Genomic DNA, 14,612 nt, shown 5'->3' with positions numbered 1-14,612 from the left:
GCAGATCACTCTTAAAGCTATTGCCTTAAATAAATATAATTAAAAAAAAAAAGATTTTTCAGTTTCCTCTTCACACTTCCCTTTCATCCATAGGCACAGAGAGGGTACACAGAACTACCCCGTAAAATAACTTTTTAAATGAATTACTGTTATCAATTGATTAATGTGTGAAATGAATCTACCCCCTTAAATAAAATTTGGAGATTTCTCAGGATATAAAGAGAAGTTTTATTCAATTCTGGAGAATTGGACTATGCCTTAAAGCAAGGAGAGACAATGTACAACATGGAAACAAGGTAAAGACTGACGAATTGCTTTCTGTGGGGGGGTGGGGGAGGGAAGTAAGATTAGGGGGAAAATTGTAAAACTCAAACAAAATCTTTAATAAAACAAAGAGATAGCGAGCTAGGGAGCAAGAAATCCAAAATCTATTTATCCTAAAGCGACCCCCCCCACACACACACACTGACCCACCCTCATTAGTGAGGAATGTGGTTTTCACATCTAGACGTCTAAATTAATCTTAGAGGAAAAGCCTATAATTCAAACAGAGACAGGTTCTCCCCCTCCAGGACGAGGAATGCGGAGACACCAGGACTTCAGTCCAGATAAGACAGGGTCATTTTACTCTTTACATTTCAGTCCAGGTAGCATCAAGTGCTTGTCAGGGGAGGAGGGGCGGAAGGGACATAACACGCAGCTCAATTATTTCTAATCTACAATATTCTACTGAAGAAATCTCAGATTCATCCCATTCCTTAATAATATTAATAAATACGAGTTATTGATATTACTTGATAAAACATTAACAAAATAGTCGCATTGGTTATCGGTGTTTAATAGATTCCTATCTAATGTTTTTACTATTTAATAATTGTATTTACTGAAGGGGTCTTCATGCTGTTAATAATTATTGTTATTTTGTTGTTCACGCTCTCATCTTAATTTCCCTGCCCCAGGTTCCCCTTTAGTCCCTAAAACCTCCCTGCGGCTTCCCGCCTCCTGCTTCACAATCCCGGGTGGCGAAGACGGCGAGGAGGAAGAGGGCGGACTGGGCTAATTGCGTCCCACCCCGGCCACCGTCCGGCCCACGCCTCGGGCCTGCGGGAGCGCCGCGTTGCCCGGGCAACGGGCCCCGCCGCCGGAGCCGCGGGTGGCAGCCTGCGGGCGGCGCTGTGAGCCGGAGGCGGCGGAGCGGGCGGCGGGGTCGGGAGGCTCTGCCGGGGGACACCCTCAGCGCCTTCGGGGGTAAGAGCTCCTCCAAGGGTCCGCCTGGGGGGGCGGTCAGGGGCGGGGCGGGGCGCCGGGGGTCGCGGGCCACCCCGGGAGCACCGGAGCCGGCTGCGGGGGCTCGGCGCGGCCCAGCTGCTGTGGAGCCTGCTGGCCGGGGCCGGGGGCGGCCACCAGCCCCGCTGCCCAGCGTCCGGGCGGGACCCGAGGGCGCCCAGGTGTCCGAGGGCATCGCGCTAACGGGCTGCCACCCCCGGGCCCCGGGGCGGCACGGCCAGGTGGCGAGCCCTTAACTCCGAGAGGACGCGTTGGAAGGAATGGGGGGACGCCCCCAGCCTGCCTCCCCCGGGGGCCGCCTCCAGCCTCCTCCGCGGCCCAGCCCCGCTTAGACCCCCCGGAGCGCCCCTCTGCCCATTCTGCTCTTTCAGAGATGAACGTTTTTAGCATCTGAGTACAAAAGTTTCCTGGTTTGCCAAGCAAAGTGCCTCGTTGATACCTGGAATGGTCCAATGAGTTGAAGCTTTATTCAGGAAACTCTCCCAGTTTCTAAAGCGAAAATTGTGTAGATTCGGGGTACACTTGTGCCACTGCCATGGACCCCGATGTAGGGGACCTTGACCAACCGATTGGTTGAGGAAGCCAAAGGGAAATTCCTTGTAAAACAAAAAATTGCAACAACTCAAAATAAATTGGTAAGTGATCCAACAGAGATTATTACCTAATTAAAGTTTTCTCCCCAAGGTAACTATGAAAGTTGATCATACTTGGAAATTAGCTTTGGAGAGAAACCCAGGCAGATATAAAAGCGTTTCTGTTTGGAAATAAATACCCTTTTCTTTGCATGTAAGCCAGCCTTAATAATAATAGGCCGATATTTGTCGAGTTTTTATATTATGGGATCACTGGAAATATCCCCTTAGTGTGAATGGGAAAGCAGGGACAGGTTGGTAGGTTGGAGTCACCCAGATCTTTGTGCCTTGGATACGGAGAAAGAGGTTCTAGCTAGAAATTCAACTCTTAAAATTTAATAGCTATGTGATTTTTTTTTTGGTCAAGTTACTTCCCTTCTCCTAGTTTCAATCTTCCTATCTCTAAAATGGAAATAAATACTTGTCTTTCCTATCTCAAAGCATTTTGTGAACTCTAAAGTATTGGAGCAATGTGAGCTAATAGTGTGATTTTTGTATCCATTTTAACCTTTCACAAATATTTTGCCAAAGTCCCAAGTCCCTATGTTACCTAAGTGTTTAATAAATGCTTGTTAAATTGCATGAATTAATTGGATCTTTTTATTAACAGTAATTAGCTATAACTCAGAATGATCTTAATTTTTTTTTATTTTTAATTACTGTAGCTACTTTTTTGAATTCTGGAAGGAACCTGTTAACTCCTTCATTTTACAGCAAGGAGACTAAGTCCCAGGCAAGTTAAGTGATCCTAGGTCACACAGGTTAGCAAACATTAGATAAGAATTTGAACATAGGTTCTTTGTTTCCAGAGACAATGCTCTTTTTTTTTTTATCACTGTGATAAACTGATTTCCTCCTGTAGCCAGGTACCTATATATCTAAATAATTTTTCCGAAATGACCTTTGGTAAATGTGGTTTTTAAACCATAATTATGTAGTTGCTGTTTCTTTGATATTAGCAACTGAGTCCTGTATTCTATTAACAGTTGGATTTCATTAACTGAAATCTGAATCTGAAAGAAAACATCTGTTTTCAAGAAGAGTAAAAAGATTAGGAAATATCCATAATTTTTGTTTTAAAGGCACTATTGGAAGTGAATACAATCTTTACAATTGCATCTTTAAATTGTCTAGCCCAGAAAATTGACATTATTCATTTTTTTCAAATGATCAGAGGCAACAACCTCATTTTCCTTATTAATTTACTAGGAGATCTCTAACCTTTTTTCAGCCAAGGCCCTCTTATTTTCTTTCAATTTAATACATAAACATGAACCATCTATTATATGCAAACACCCCCTATACTCTGGGGATACCGAGACACTATAAAACTTAGTCCCTGGTTTCCATGACTTAAATATAATTATTTCTTTTCTTTGACAATTCCTCTTTTTCTTTTTTTTCTCATTTTGCCTCTTACATTGTAGGTTTCTCCTCAAGGCATTCATTGTCTTTAGTCCTTTTGTCTTTTCTTTACTTCTATTTAATTTCCCTTCTTCTTTGTTCCTTTTAAAAAAAAGCTATTCCTTTCCAAAATCATATTCTAGCCATATATAGTCTCCTAGTCTCCTGCTGAGACTTAGTGATAACCGCTAAAGATGGGGGGGGAGCCAGGTCGAGGAAGATATTGTGCCCCAAGGTGTGTCATGGTCTGTCATGCCACCTTTGGACACCTCTTAACTATGAGGAAGTATTTCATGATGTAAAGTCTGAAATTACTCCTTTGCAACTTCTATTGTTTGCTCCTAGTACTTTTCTTCTGGATAGAGAAGACAGCTGTTGTCTCCTGTCTTCTCTTTTCTGGTTGAACTATCTTCAGTTCCTTCTTATCTTTATATAGTACTATTCAGAGTCCATGAATATTGGGCTTGCTCCCCTATGAATAATTTTTGGCTTAATTTTAATTTCTAAAAATCTGGCACCTAAAACTGAGCACAGTACCGCTTTGTTTCTAGTCTACCCTGTTTGGTATCCATGCATTGTACTTTTATATACATTTATATAGAGATGTCTGGGACTGGCTTTTATTTCAGTGTAGTCTCTTCTTTAACATTGCCTCCCATGAATTTTTGGTCCTCTTCTCTGTTATTCTTTTATAATTTTTTATTAATTTTTTTTGTTAGGCAGTGGGGTTAAGTGACTTGCCCAAGGTCACACAGCTAGGTAATTATTAAGTGTCTGAGACCAAATTTGAACTCAGGTCCTCCTGACTCCAGGGCTGGTATTATATCCATTATGCTATCTAGCTGCCACTTTTAATTTGTTTTTAAATATTAATTAATATTAAATATTAAATTGTTTAAATTATTTTATTATAAACTTGACAAAAGTGAACATTTCAATGTCCAAGGAACAGAAAAAAGAATATATTATAAAGTTGTGAACTTCTATTCCATTAAAATATGTATTAAATTTTAAAAGATAGTAACAAAATTTCCTAAGCTTGTTTATTCTCTTCTAACCTTTTTTCTTCTCTTGTGTTTATTTTTTAAAATGTTTCATTGATTTTTTCTTTTTTCTTTGTTTCAACTTTATCACTACCCAACAACTTCCTCTTCACAAGTACTTCCAATTAGAAATTTATCTTATAACAAATAGATATAGTTTAGTAAACCAAATTCACATATTGGCCCTGAAAATGTATATCTTATTCTGCATCTCAGAGATGGGAAGCAGCAGGCACTATCATCAGTCATTGAAGTAATAATAGGCTTATAGATTTAGAGCTGGAAAGGATCTTAGAGGCAATCTAATCAACTTTATTCCCCAATGTACAGATGTAGAAACTGAAACCCAGAAAGGTTAAGTGACTTGCCCAAAGCCCTACAGATAATAAGTGAAGCTAGGTAATTTCGTGGATGGAGTTCTAGATTCTCAAGTCTGGAAAATTTGAGTTGAAATACTTCACAGGTACTTACTTAAACCTCTCTTGGCTTTATCTATAAAATGGGAATAATAATAGCACCTACCTGTCTAAGTAAGTAGGTGACCCAGTGGTAGAGGGGTGAGCTTGGAACAAGAAGATTAATTTTCCTGAGTTCAAATCCAGCCTCAGATACTTAACCAGCCTTGGGACCCTGGGCAAGTCATTTAATCCTGTTTGCCTCAGGTTCCTCATCTGTAATTGAGCTAGAGAAGGAAATGGCAAAGAACTCTAGTATCTCTGCCAAGAAAACTCTAGAATGGGGTTGGACAGGACTTAAATGACTGAACAATAATAGCAAACTAAGAGTGGTTTGGAATCAAATGAAGAGAATATATGTAAAGCACTTTGTAAACCTTAAAAGTGCTAAATAAATTTTAGATATTTCTTCTTATTATTAGATATCAAAGTAAGGATTTCATATTTGGACACATTGATCAGAGTTAATGTCTTTTCAAGAATTTATTTTCCTTTAAATTATTGCAATTTGTTCTTTTTCTGCTCACTTAACTATGTATCACATCATATAAATAGCCCTGGGTTTCTCTCCCCTCCCCTTCGTTTTTACAAGTATGGCTTATTTATTTTATATTCTTTTTTTTTTATAATTTTGAATTACACAGTCTCTTCCTACAATCCCTCTCTCACCCATTGAGAATGCAAGCAATATGATGTCATTTATACATGTGAAATCTTCTGAAACATTTCCATAACAGCCCTGTTGCAAACTCCCCCCCCAAAAAAAAAACTACCAAGAAAGATAAAATAAAGTGTTGAAGATATGCCTCAATCTGTACTCGAGTTTTATTGGTAAGTTATCATTGTAAGTACTTCAGAAATGTCTTGTATCATTGTATTGATCAGAGTAACTAAGTCTTTTGCAGTTGATCATCCTTACAAAATTGCTCTTACTATATATAATGTTCTACTCACTTCACTTTGTATCAGTTCATATAAATCTTCTCAGGTTTTTCTGAAATCATCTCCCTTAACAATTCTTTTTTTTTAGTTTTTTTTTTTGCAAGGCAAACGGGGTTAAATGGCTTGCCCAAGGCCACACAGCTAGATAATTATTAAGTGTCTGAGATCGGATTTGAACCCAGGTACTCCTGACTCCAGGGCTGGTGCTTTATCTACTACGCCACCTAGCCACTCCTCCTTAACAGTTCTTAAAGTGCAATTGTGTTCCATCACAATCCCATACCACAACTTCTTCAGTCACTCCTCAAAATATTTTGTACATATGGGTCCTTTCCCCTTTCCCTTTGATATCTTTGGGATTAGATTTCCCTTGAGTGTATGTCAGCATTTCTTACAGTACAATAATATTCCATTACATTAATATATCATAATTCAGGCATCCAATTCCGAAAAAGTAGTTACCCTTTTTTTCAAGTCTTTGCTATGAAAAAAGTTTTATCACAAATATTTTTTTTCATATGAATCCTTTTTCTCTTCAGCGTATTTCTAAGTCAAAGGGTACATTTGCATGGTCCAGACTTTTGAGATAGAGTTTCAAATTGTTTTCCAGAATGATTGGAACAAATCATATCACTATTAACAGTTCATATAAGTTCCTGTCCTCAAGGAGTCTCTCCAATAACTAATTTTTTAGTCAGATGAATTTTCAGTGCTGATTTACTTTTTTTATCTTAATATTATAAGTGATTTGGAACACTGTTAACAGCTTGGATTTTTTCCTTTGAAAATTCTCTTAGCATCCTTGTTCTTAGGTGTTTTGTTTTTTTTTTGCAAGGCAAACAGGGTTAAGTGGCTTGCCCAAGGCCACACGTCTAGGTAATTATTAAGTGTCTGAGACCAGATTTGAACCCAGGTACTCCTGACTCCAAGGTTGGTGCTCTATCCACTATGTCACCTAGCCGCCCCTGACTCTTGTTCTTATATATTTGTATCAATTCCCTCTTTTTTTGAACATCAGAGCTTATCAGAGAAATTTACTGCAAAGATTTTTTTTCCATATAACTTTTCCTTCTAATTCTAAAATGTTTCAATTTTATTTAATCCACCTTGTCGATTAGATCTATTATCATTTCTATTCCTTGTTTGATCTGAAACCCTACTTTCCATTCATAATTGTGAAAATTATTTAGATTCTTTCTCTAATTTGCTTATATCTAGGGCATCTCTCTATTTGGAGTTTATTGTGCTATATGGTATGAGGTCTTGGGTTAAACCCAATCTCTGCCATATTGCTTTCCATTGTTTTTTGAGTCTTTTTTACTTATTTGTTCTATTGATAAATTTTCCAATTTTTTTAACAGTATATAATAATACGAAAATTTTTTTACTATCAACAGACAAATGTGAATATTTCCAAATACAAAGCAGCCCAGAAAGAGGATTGTAAATGAAATCATGACACTATTAAAACATATATACACACACACACGCATATTATAGGTATATGTGTGTGTATGAATTGTGTATATCTACGTATACATATATGTGTCTATGTATATATTCTCATCTTCCTAATCTTATCTCTACCCACATAAATAAGAGTCCTCATTTTAAACAAGTATAGTCAAATAAAACAAATCTGTTGTATTATTCATGTTTGAAAATATATGTGATCCTTTCTCTTTTTTGTTTGCTCAAGAACTCTTCTACTGTCCATAGTTATGAAAGATATCTCCTTCTATTCTCCAATTTATAATTTGACCTCCTTTATTTAGGTCATGTGTCTATTTGGAGTTGATTATGATAGATAGTATAAGAGAATACTGATCTAAGTCTAAATTCTCCCAGTTTGCTTTCCATTTTTTTTTTGTTTTGATCAGTAGTTTAGTCCTTAGCCTAGTAGCTTATGTCCTTGAATTTACTGAATACTATACTACTATGTTCATCTGCCTCTTGATTTGGGGTACCTTATTTGTCCACCTGACTGAATTTCCTCCTTTTTTTTAAAGTACAAAATTTTTTTTTAATCACTATTTTGTTTGATATTTGGTACTATCTAGCAATTTTGTATGGAATTTCTGTTTTCTTTCACAATGCTTTTTTTTTTGGCAACATAAAAAAAGACCATTGATTTTTGTGGGTTTATTTTTTATTTTTTGCTACTTTATTGATTGTTTCTGGTAACTTTTCTAATGAATCTAGGGTTATTTTTTTTTAGCAGATCCTCATATTATTTGTAAAAATCAATAATTTTATTTCTACGTTGGCTGTAGAAATTCCCTCATTTGATTGTTTCATTGCTGTAAAAAGTACGTCTAGAACTAAATCAAATGTAATAGTGGTGACATTAGACATTCTTCTCAAATTCCCCCTTATCTCTAATAGGTCTCTATTTGAGCTGATGCTGACTCTTTAGATGAGTACTATTTACCTTAATAAGGGAAGGACTATTTAATAATATGTCTTTCCTTTTTTTTAAATGCTGTATTTTGTCAAATGTCTTTTCTGCATTTACTTATATAATCATATTTTCATTATAAACCTGGTTTAAGCTTAAAACTTTGCTAATACTGAACCAACCTTGCATTTCTGATATAAATTCACCTTTGACATAGGGTGGTACTACTTTAATATTTTATTATGATCTCTTTTCTAATATTCTAATTTTTTTCACTGATATTAGCAATATTGAGTTAGTCACTCTCTTCGTTTGAGGTTACATTTTATGTATTTGCAAATATCCAGCTATTTCTCAGTTTTGTTGTAATAATTAGGTGAAATATTTAATTTATAATAATTTTATTTCATTTATTATGAATTTTAATTTTTTAATTTTGATAATTTGATTTTAATCATATTAGCTAGAAGTTTGTGTATTACTCTTTTAAAAGTTCCTGGCTTTTTCATTTCATTTTTTTGTTTCTATTTTGTTCTACTTATTTCTTCTTTGATATTCCAGATTTCTGTTTTTGTTTTTCTTTGGGAGTTTTTGATTTGTTGCTTTTCTGCCTTTTTTTAAAGTTGCACATCTAAATCATTGTTCTGTTCTTTCCCTCAAGAAATTATATAGAGATATACACACACACACACACATACATACATACATATATACTTATATACTTTTCTCTAAGAATTGCTTTGACTCTATGCCTAAAATTCCAGTATGTTGTCTCCCTGTCAATTTCTTTAATGCAATTATTGTTTATAATTTGCTCTTTGATTAATACATTATTTAAGATTATAGGGCAACTAGGTGGCACAGTGGATTGAATGATAGAACACCAGCCCTAGAGTCAGGAGTTCCTGAGTTCAAATGGGACCTCAGGCAGTTAATGATTACCTAGCCATATGGCCTTGGGCAAGTCACTTAACCTTATTGCCTTGCAAATCCCCCTCCCCCTCTTTATATTATTTAGTCTATTTTTTGTCCTTCACTTTTTTGTTTTTTGGCTAGGCAATGGGGTTAAGTGGCTTGCCCAAGGCCACACAGTTAGGTAATTATTAAGTGTCTGAGGCCAAATTTGAACTCAGGTACTCCTGACTCCAGGGTTGGTGCTCTATCCACTGCACCACCTAGATGCCCCCATTTAGTCTGTTTAAGTTGTTTTCCTTTCCTTAAGTGCTGTGTATTAGTTTTTTGCTTTAATTTAGTTGTGCTTGTTAAAGGATATTTTATATTTTTATTTTTCTGCATTTGTATGTAAATCTTTTATTCCCTAGCTCATGTTCAATTTCACAAAAATGTCATGCAAACCTGAGAAATATGAATAATTTCACTTCTCATTCTGAGCTATCATCAATAAATCATTGCTAAGTTTTCTAAAATTTCTAAATTTCTAAAATTCACCTACTTAATTTCTTTCTTATTTCTTTTTTGTTAGATATTTTTGTGTTCAAAGGGGGCACACAAAGTACTTTATCGTTTCTTACTTCCTCTCTTCCAAAGGGATATTTTTGTTATCTCTCTTTAGAATATAAGCATTTGATCTTAGGGAAATGATTAACTTTCTTGGTGGCCTGACTATGAAGGTTGCCCAATCTTAAGTTTCCCTCTTCTTAAGTTGCTCCTCAAAGCCTATCATCCTTATAGAATAGTATTTGATTGTTATCTCTTCCTGGACTTTTAGCATCCTGATCATTGTCTTCCTGAGTTTATAATTACTATAGGGGGAAGATAGTCAATGATTTCTTAAAACCTACTACCAAAGGTGACTATAAAGTGAAGTCTGACTACTGTTCTAAAGAAATCTGTCTTTTTATCAGGAATATAATTGTGAAAAAACATTATTATTATTATTATTGATTTTTATTATTCTACTTTGACAGTATATATGCAAAAATATATGAGAATAAATAAAAATATAAGGTAGTTAAAAACAAGGTGGTTTGGGGAAATATTTTTGGGGGGGAAGATCAAAAAAGTCTTTATGTTGAGATGGTGCTTAACTGAAGAGAGACATTCTATGATGTGTAGAAGGGAGAGGCTGGGGGGGGGAATAGACATTGGAATACCATATCTGAAGGATAGAGAGAAGGCCTATTTGACTGGATCTCAGAATCTGGGAGGCTATAAAGATAGGTTGAGATCAGAGTGTAAAGGCTTTAAAAACCAATCAGGAGTTTCTATTTTAGCCTAGAGGCAATAAGGAATTTATTGAGTAGGAATATGTCAGGGTCAGATTCATGCCTAAAGAAGATCAAGCAGTCTGCTAGATGGAGAATAGACTGGAGTAGCAGAGGTTTTAGGCAGGTTGACCACTTGGGAAGCCATTCTAATAAAGTTAGGCTAGAGTGACTAAAGTAGTGGTTTTTTGAATGGAGAGAATGGATAAGATGGAGAGAGAATGTGAAGGTAAAAGGAGAAAGATTTAGCAACTGACTATATTTTTGGATGAAGGAAAATAAGCAGAGAAAACCCTGAGATTATGAACTGGGGAGAGCTGAAGGAAGCTGATGCTTTTGACAGAAAAAGAGAAGTTTGGAAGGATTAAGTTTAGCTTGAAAGATTTTGATGTTTTGAGTTTGAGGCATTAATATGCTGATGTGTTAGTCATCTTCCTAGAGAAGATAGTCAAGGCTGTCCCAGCTGCTGAAGTCACTAAGAAGGAAGAACAGTAGAGACAGAAAAGAAGGTGTCTCTGGACAGAGCTCAGAAAACACCCACAGACAGTCTGGGGGTGTAATGTGGATGATGAGTCAGCTGAGGAGACTGAGAAGGAATAGTTAGACAAGGAGAAGGAAAATCAAAAAAGAATAATCCACAAAATCCAGCCTGGAGAGAAGGAGTATCCAGGAAGAGGCCGGAACCTTGCCTCCTGGCCAGGACTAGTCACTGACATTGGAGTCAGGAGGACTTGAGTTCAAATTTGACCTCATACTCTTGACATGTACTTAGCTGTGTGATCTTGGGCAAGTTACTTAACCCTGATTGCTTCACATCCAGGGCCATCTCCAGTTATCTTGATTCTGGAGGAGAAAGCTTAGTACAGCACCCCCTCACTCAAATCAATTTCATGTGCATGTCATTATATCATCTCTTTAAAAGTCTAGTTTTCTTCAAGAACAAAGGACAATCAGGTAAATGCTAGCCCCCAAGCATACAAGCTCCAGTCAACAAAACAACAAATCCCTTCCCTAACCTGAAAGGATTAAGTCTTTGCACCTCTTCCCATCCCATTTTCTATGTTACAGATATCCCTTGATGGCACTAAATTGACCCCTCACTAGCACTGCCCTAACCTCTTCCCTTACCTCTTTCCCAGCATATACTGAATATAAACCATGATCATCTTCCCTGCTAACTTCTGATTCAGTCTAGTTGTCATACTGGTGGCTGCTGTTATCAGCCTGGTTGCAAATACCCTGGAAACTGCCCTTAATCTCTCTCAGCTTTACTACTTTCTTAGGAAGCTTTAAGGATTTCACAATGAAACATAACCCATGCTCAATTTCCTTGTTACTTTTTTAATATCCATAGTAATACATACATAAACTTCTTATATCCCTAGATTCTTCTGAGTTGAGGTGGATCTTATAAATAAATTCACTTGAACCCCTGAAATCTGCAGCCGGACATATTTTCTGTCAATAAACAGAGCTCTTTTAGCTACATGATGATGGAAGCCAGATTGCAAAAAAGTGTAAAATAAATGAGAGGAGAGGTGAATACAGTGAGGATAAAACAACTTTGACTAGGAGTTTGACTGAGAAAAGGAAGAAAGATAGGGAATGACAAAAGAAGATATAGGAAAAGGGAAAGTCAGATGTAGTGAAGATTTTTATAAGGACAGGGAATGCTTGAAGTGATTGGGGAAGGAATCAGTAAATAAAAAAGTATGAGAACTTTAGTGAGAAACAGATAAAGATTATAGGATCATTTTGCTGGCTGAGGGACAGAGAGGTTGAAATTAAAACCATGTATGATTGATTTTGTTAAGAAGGGTCATTTCCTTATCAGAGATTGAAGAAAAGGAAAGATGGGTGATAGTGTCAAGGAGCTTTGAAATGATGATAGTAGGAGAAAAGGGGAGCTCTTGGCAAAGAGATCATCATTTTATCTCATACTGATTGCTCAGTATTTATCTTTTTAGATTTCTCTTGAAATCTTAGCATTTAGTATAGCAGATTAAGTGTAAGGCCTTGGGATAGAAAATCACTTATTAGCCTCTGACCAAGTCATTTAATCTTTGCCTCAGTTTCCTCAGTTGAAAATGGAAGTAATAATAGCACTCATTTCACCTAGTTGTTGTGAGGATTAAATGAGATGACCTTTGTGAAGACCCAGCATATATACAAGTAGGCATAAATACTTATTCCTTCCCCCCTTCCTATTTATTTTCAAAGATTTATCTGTCTCTAATATTTTCATCAAGAATGCTTTAAAATTCTCTATTAAAGATTCATTTTTCCCTCCATTGGATAATTTTCAGCTTTTACAATATTAAGTTATTCTTGGTTGTAAGCCTTTTTAAATTTTCCCTTTTAGTAGATTGTGTCTTACAATATTTCCTCTTCTTTGTAGTACCTGCAGTATAGCTTTGGATTATCCTATATTTTCTTGATTTCTCTTTCCTAATGCTTCTATAGTTTTTTCCTAGTTCCAGAAGTTCTGAATTTTAGCTATGGCATTCCTGAGCTTGAGGTTTCTTTTCAGTACAATTTGTACATACACACACACACACACACACACACACACACACAAATATATACATAAATGCATATATATAATATATATATATATAATTTGGAGAGAGATGACTTCACATGTTCTAGTTTTTCAGTCTTTTAGCTTTTTTTTTAATCCTTATTCTTTTAAGGAATCATTGATTTTTATTTGCCACATACAGTTTTTGGGGAGTCAGAATCTTAGATCATGTTTTCCATCTCTTGTTATAAGACATTTATTATTCTACTTTTTCCCTTCAGGAATTTTAATTTTATTTTTTAAATCTAAAAATCTCAGATTTCATTTTTTATAATCTCATTTCCTTTCTTCTATCAACTCTTGGAATCATTGTAACCAAGCCATTATTTTTTTCTGAGTTTCCATTTGTATATTGCTGTTGTTCAGTGATTTCATTTGGGATTTTGTTAGCAAAGCTACTGGAGTGGTTTGCCATTTCCTTCTCCAGCTCATTTTACAGATGAAGAAACAGAGGCAAACAGGATTAAGTGACTTGCCCAGGGTCCCACAGCTAATAATAAGTATCTGAGGCCAGATCTGAACTCAGGAAAAAGAATCTTCTGACTCCAGGATTATCCACTGTGCCCTCTAGCTGTTCCCAATTTGTACATACTGTGGAATTATTCTCTTCTTCTGGGTTTAATCCTTGGACTGCCCTTAATTTATAGTGTTTCTTAATTTTATTTGGAGTTTTTTTCTGTTTCATCTGAATCTTCAGTCTCAGCTCCTAAATTGTGACTTCATAGCCTGGACCGCCCTCTCCTATGCTATTGGATGTGGTCCTGTCACTGCTGCAGTCAATGCCTCTGCTGCTTTCTTGCTTCAGTTATAGATAGGGTAGCTGGTTCTTGGTTCTTTTTCCTATCCTTTTTTGGTAGCCCTGGCTTGGGGAAAGGAGCTGGAGTGGGAGCTAGGATCAGACCCTGACATCTGCTTCCATTTCTTGATGGCCCAATTCTGTTACTGGCCTCAATCTTGTCTCCACCTTAAACATTTACTAACCTTTCTGCTGAAGTCTTGATAAATTCCAGCTGTATCTTGGAGATTATGCTGGCATCAGGCTTCCTGGAAAGCTCCAGGGCCTCTCCTCCTTGCTCTTCTAGTGTGACCATCAAATATCATTGATGTTTCTGCTGTCTTGGAGATCATACTCCTCCCAACACACTTCTCCATTTTAGTCTCCTAGTACATTAAACTAATAGGACCTGACTTTTTCTCTTGGTGTAACTCTGACAGGCTAGGAAAAGATCCCAGAATTCAGTCCCCATTTGCCAAATACTGAGCTGTTGTTTGACCCAAAATTCTCTCAACTGGCTTCTGGCAGTCTTCTTTTGCAGAGATGTTTATTGATATTTCTCTCTTATTTGGTTCATTGTTTCATCTCTATTCCTGGGGAATTTCCTAGAGGAGCTGTGTTTGGCTATAATCTTTCATTGTCAACTTTACGGGCAGCTTTCTGATAGTCTTCATATGTTGAACCTGTTAGGTTTGGCAAATCTGTGTGGCCATTTTTCTCCTTCCTCATTCCTTTTCAGTTTAAAACTCACTTGATCTGATTCGTTATTCCCTACCAAGATATCAAGTTTGCCAAATCCACTTGTGTATTTTTCCATTATTTCTTGTCCCTGACCCCTTTTCCCATTGCATCCATATTTGTACAGATTTT

The 14,612-nt window shown here is 36.6% G+C and overlaps 1 protein-coding gene across 2 annotated transcripts in view; it reads left to right on the top strand.

Annotated features, from left to right (window-relative positions):
- Positions 1-1,111: 1,111 nt before the first annotated feature.
- The window catches only part of PKIG (cAMP-dependent protein kinase inhibitor gamma), a 74,784-nt gene continuing 61,283 nt past the window's right edge, over positions 1,112-14,612 (top strand). For both annotated transcript variants that reach the window (XM_074210127.1, XM_074210129.1), the window contains exon 1: positions 1,112-1,248. The gene's annotated coding sequence lies outside the window, so the exon portion shown is untranslated. The remainder of the gene's footprint in view (positions 1,249-14,612) is intronic.

This window comes from Macrotis lagotis, chromosome 1, assembly GCF_037893015.1.
Source record: "Macrotis lagotis isolate mMagLag1 chromosome 1, bilby.v1.9.chrom.fasta, whole genome shotgun sequence".
Lineage (NCBI taxonomy): Eukaryota > Metazoa > Chordata > Mammalia > Peramelemorphia > Peramelidae > Macrotis > Macrotis lagotis.
This window is presented reverse-complemented; position numbering and strand designations above follow the sequence as displayed.